Raw genomic sequence first — 5,949 nt, 5'->3', positions numbered from 1 at the left:
TCTGCAAACTGTATTTTCCCAGAATCTCCTTGATGCTCACTTTTAGTTATGTTCTTCCAATAGAAGGTGTTGGCAGGAGATCACAAGGTGTGGGGAGGATAAAGGGGATTCTCCTCTCGCTTGTGGCTTCCACTGGTGTTCTTCCAACAACAGCAGCAGGCATCCAGGGCTCCAGCCCAGGGCTTCCTGCACAGCTGTCAGCAGCAGCAGCACCCCAACTCCTGGGAGCAGAGGATGGGTATGCTGAGCACCAGCTGTGTACCTTTTAGTGACTCATGCATCAGGCTTGTGGCACCTTCCTCTCGGAGGAAGCACAACCCCCCAGGGCCACTCGTCAAAGCCCCTACATTGCAGTCACACCACCTCTTTCCTTTTGTTCCCCCATTTCTAGAGGCGGTAGCTGTGACCCAGTTACTAATCTCTGAGTCTCCCCCATGGTTTCCCTTGACCTCTCATTCTTCCAACCCCTGTTTAATCAGGCCCCTGTATTAAATACCCTCACTTGAAATACAAGCATTATTTTTATTTTCTTGTCTGGATTCTGATGGATTAATCTACATTCCTGTGCAATTGTTTTAGGAAGAGAGGGAAATTATACCCAGAAGTGGGATCACTGGTTTATAGGAAGTGTGGATATATAGTTGTTCTAAATATTGCTAAAGACTGGCCAGCATGTCTATCACACTTAAACTCCCTTCTCAGTGATTGAGAGTACCCAGTCCCTCACATCCCCATCAATATTTGGGCATAAAGTGCTATTTCATGGTTTTTAAATTTTTTATGTCATCGTTTTAATTTGGTTTTGTCCTGATTCTTAGAGAATTTTAGTTTTTCTTCATAACACTGTTTCCCATTCAGTCTTCACATTCTTGCCTGTGTATCTCCTTTGCTAAATTTTTTTGTGTGCTGTATCCTTCTACCGCTGATTTACAGAAATTTGCTGTAGACTCTAGTTTTCAAACCCTTTTCATTTTTACAATTCACAAATACTTTCTCTCAGTCTATTATCTGTCCACCACCTTTGTCATGTGTACATCCTTAAACAGAAATCCTAATTTTATGTAGTCAAATCCAATGACCTTTTGCTGCATAATTTTTGCTTTTTAAAATCAGATTAGTTTAGATCTAATTGAATATCCTTTAATAAAGTTCAACCTTTTTTCTGTAAAGATCTTGTGCATTCTTTGTCAAGCTCCTTACTAATTTCTTCATAGTTTTTGTTGCTATTCTGGATGCTTTATTTTTCGTTCTATTTTCCAATTTCTAACTGCTGAAAAAGAGGAACATATCTGACATTTGTCAGTTTGATCTTTGCTCTTTTACTATTGCTGAAAAACCAGCCCCTTAAAACTCAGGGGCATAAGACAATCACTTTATTCTGCTCATGGATTGTGTACGTCAAGAATTCTGACAGGGAACAGAGGGACAGAGTTGAGTAGTATATCTCTCCTTCATGACGACTAGAGCCTCACCTGAAGAGACTCAATGCTGCCTGTGACTTGACAGCTGAGAGCTAGAACTATATGAAGGTGCCTTTACTCATCTGTCTAGTAATTGTGACCAGATGCTGACTAGGACCTCAGCAGATCTTTTGGTCAGAACACCTATATGTGGCCATTCTACTTGGCCTCTCCTCATGGGCTAATTTGGGCTTCCTCACAACATGGTAACTGAGATCCTGGGAGGCCAAGGGGGAAGTAGGTAGGCATCTTATGACCAAACTTTGGCTATCATAGTTTCATTTCCACCATACTCTATAAATCAAGACAGTCACCCAGGTCCTCCCAGTAGAAGAATAGGGGACATAGCGCCCACCATTCAATGGAAAGACTATCAAAAATTTTTCAGGCATGTTTCAAAACTACCAAGTCTGCCCTCTGATCTCAATATTATTATTTATAATTATTTACACACACAGAGTGCTAGAGCAGCTACAACAGAGATTTTGTAGGGCCCAACAGAATAGATTCCATACACAAAATATACTCATACTCTCCCAAGAACTCCCCAAATTCTCATTCTGTTATGAATCAGGCTCAAAATCCCATCCAAATCAGGCCCACGTGCACCTAAGTTTTTCAGGTATGGTTCCCTGAATGCAGCTTCTTTAGCACCATCCTTATTAACATGAAGATTAGCAACAATTCATTGATTTGAGTCACTATTCAGGATGTGGGATTTGATAACCTTAAAAGACCTTAGTGATAAGGCAAACTCACTGCTAGGGTGGCCTCTAGGAGGTAGTTGCCTGCCCCAGAAAGGTGAAATACTGAGTTACTGTAAGAAATTACATAGGAAGGAATAAAAAGGCTGAAAGAAATGGATGAGCCAAAATGGATATATTATGTGAGGCCAAAGGAACCATCAGAGCTTTACGTTCCATAAAGCCCAGATGGCCCAGAGAACACACCATTCAACAAGGCAATCAGGAATGCGCCAATGAGAGAAAAACCCATGTTACTAGGTGTGATGACTTCCTTCTGAAGGCCGGGCTGGTACTATGGGATGTGGTCACAGAGCTGGATTCTTTAATAGTGATAGGGGCCTTGTGATAGCACTTAATCACTAAAAGCCAGGTAAGAGGGGCAGCCAAGGGCCTTTGACTCACAGAGAGTTGTTGAGATGGTTAATTAACATGGTGTCCTCAGGGGCAAAATAGACAGGCAGCCAATAAGACCGCTGCTTAACATCTGTAGAAAGAAGAAAGCAAGAATGGAGGAGCAGGGAGTTGGAGATGGCTATCCAGATAAATATTCATGATCCCTGGCTTTGTTCCCTATCTGAGCCAATTTTCAGATCGGAAACCATTGATTAAAGAAGGACCAAGGCCCCTAGGAAGAAAGACTCTATAACACTGTAGCACCCTGGCAAGCATATACAGTACAGATTCCCTCAGTCGCTCCCCAAAGCCACCTACAGCCATGAATTTGAAGAGCTATCCACTGCAGAAATAGAAATATCCACACTTTGTGATGTCTGTGGGACACAAAGTGACATTCGGTTCGTGGAGGATTAGGTGGGTGCACCTGGTCACATTCACTTCATATGAAAGCAGAAGTAACCTGAGGTAGAATATACGCAGACTCACGAAAGCAGAAAATGGCTTTTACGAGTTAGGGGTTAATTGGCTAGCTAGGGACCTGGAAGGAAAAAGATTAAAATCTTGGAATTCAAAGTGAGGAATTCTGGGGTAGATAAATGGGATAACTATATAGACTTGCCCGTGAAGTATGTAAAATAACCAAGTAGGCAAAATAAGTTGGCCAGTTAGCTAGTCTTTGTCAGTGTCTGCTGCAGTGCTGGCAAAGGCACACACAGAGTGCTAGAGCAGCTACAACAGAGATTTTGTAGGGCCCAACAGAATAGATTCCCACTAACCAAGGCTAATCTAGCTACTTCCAATGTTTAACCTGCCAACACCAGAGAGCAGGGCTAAGGCCCTGATACGGCAGGGTCCATCAAGGAGATCAGCTGGCCACTTGGTAGCAAACTAACTTCAGTAGGATTCTTTCCCCTTGGAAGTCCCAGCGGTTTCTTCCCATAAGTATAGAAACTTTTTCCTGGTGTGGGTTTGCCTTTCCTGCCCACAGGAAACACCACTATCTGAGAATTTACAGAATGCCTAATCTGTAGATATGGAATTCCACATAACATTCAACCAGGGAACCCACCTTACCACGATAGAGGAGCAAAAAAAGTGAACCCATGACCATAGAATTGAGTGATCATATCATATAAAACTTCCCCGCATCACCCAGAAGCTGCTGGCCTGTTAAAGAAATGAAGAGCTTGATGAAGAGGCAGCTAAGGCGCCAGCCAGAAGTAATGCTTTGTGAGGATCTAGCACAATCCTCCAGGAAGCAGTACACTCACTGAATCAGAGACCTTTCCATGGCATTTTGATCCTTTCAGGAAGAGAACATGGGCTGGAACCAGAGAATAGCAGTTGAATCGGCCCCACGTACTATCACTCTCAGTGATCTCCGGAGATATTCTGTAAATTCCTGTCTTCACAACTCTGGACTCTGCAAGATGAGAACCCTTGGCTCCCAAAGGGCGCGTGCTCTCATCAGGGAACACAAACGGTCTCGGCGAAGTAAGTTGCTGGTAAGCACTTAGAGATCTTTGTGTTCAGGGACCAGCAAGCAAGAAGAGGAGTCATCACCCTGTCAGAAGTCATTGAGCCTAGACAGCATGAGAAAGAAGTTCCTGGTACACCAGAGGGACAAGGAAGCATATATGTGGCACTCAGGTGACCTGATGTGAATGGAAAACTGCAGAAATTTTGGTTAGAGAAGTTTATGTTTAAGAGGGAGTCAGACCCTTTAGAAAAACAGCTGAGATCAGCATAGGTGGCAGCGGAAGGTGAAGGAGACTTAGAAGGATGGGTGGAAGATGGAGAGGATGAGTACCAGTTGTAGCACTGAGAACACCTGCAGAGATGGGGCTCTAGTCTGTCACACTAACCTCAACCTCCCTTGACGTTGTGTCCCCTCAGGAAGTGAGGTCCGCCAGACCCCATGAGGAGCCGTTTCTAAATTTCACAGAGATGTAGATCTGTGTGGCACAAATGGTGGACTACAGAAGATAAAAAGAGGTGTTTACTTGGCTCCCCCTTCCGGAAAGGACTTGCCAACCAGGAAAATGAGGGTGGTTACCTGACAGATTGCAGCTGTTAGCTTCTTCAGGATTCATGTCAGCATTCAAGCCACGTTCATGGTCTCCTAGGAACAGACCTTGTTTAATGATAGAGCAAGGCAGTGGTAGAAGAAGCCAGGCCCTCCTAAAGGTGGCCCCCAGCCAATAACCGAGCAAGGCAGTGGTATAAAGGCCTGGCCCTTTGCACACAACACAGGTGATTTACTCTGGAACTTCCTGCCGGGATGGCTGAGGCACCATCAGGTCATCTTGTTTCAATAATCTCCTCTGGACATCCTGCTTCTTCCACTTCTAACTTACAAGGGTCGCTCTCCCATGAAAAATTTGTGTACTTACAACTCCATCTCGGTTTCTGTTCTCCAGAGAACCCTACCTGCAACACGTGCTTTGTTCACTTTGGTAACCTAACAGGGTGCCTGGAAAGGTCACAGATGCTCAATAAATGCTTTGCAAATAGGGCTAAATTGCCTACTACATTCTATGATGTACGATATACCTCCTCATGGTCAAGTAACGTGGCAGATGCAAACAAAATTTCTTTTCTTCTTTTTTATTGTCATCTTCTAATACATGAAACTTTTAGGGATTTGAACAGAGCAAGGATGTTGATGTTTTCATTGGCCTCTTACTCATTAGACACAATCTAGTTCTTTCAAGTCCTTTGCAGCTTTCTGATGCAGAAAATTTTCCACGCTGGGAAAAGAAGACAAATTTGTATTTATATCTTCACTAAATATCCCTCTCAAGTGACTAAAGATGTGCTCATCAAAGCCAGTCGCATTCAAAATGCTGCCCGTTAGGACAAGGCAATTGAAATAGCCCATCGGTTTAAAAAAAAAAAAGAAAAGAAAAGAAAAGAAAGAAAGAAACAACAATCCACATAAAAGCCTTCACTGCAACTCAGAAGTCGCTCACATGGCCTCCAAGCAATCAGTCAAGGCACAGAGGCAGGAACCGACTCATGTGATGGCTAAAGGACCATTTGAAGGAGTTGTCAAAAGTTTGTAGATTTTATGAGGGGGCCTTTAAGATGAGAAACAAAAAGTGATTTGGAAAGCCTGACACATTCTCCATCACAGTGTTTCCCAGGGGGCTCAACTTGGTTTAGCTTATAAAATTTGAGGAAGCTTAAAGACCTACTGGAAACTCCCATTTAGCCCTCTCTCTTCCCACTAAAAACCCGACAGTCACTTTTGAGTGTGAATTTTGGGGTAGCTTGTGGCAGCATTAGGAGCCGAGCACTGCAGAGCCCCACAGAGCTGCTAAGACCTATGCCTGCCTTGTAGCTTA

Source organism: Canis aureus, chromosome 13 (genome assembly GCF_053574225.1).
Source record: "Canis aureus isolate CA01 chromosome 13, VMU_Caureus_v.1.0, whole genome shotgun sequence".
NCBI classification, from domain to species: Eukaryota; Metazoa; Chordata; class Mammalia; order Carnivora; family Canidae; genus Canis; species Canis aureus.
Note: the sequence above shows the minus strand (reverse complement) of the source record.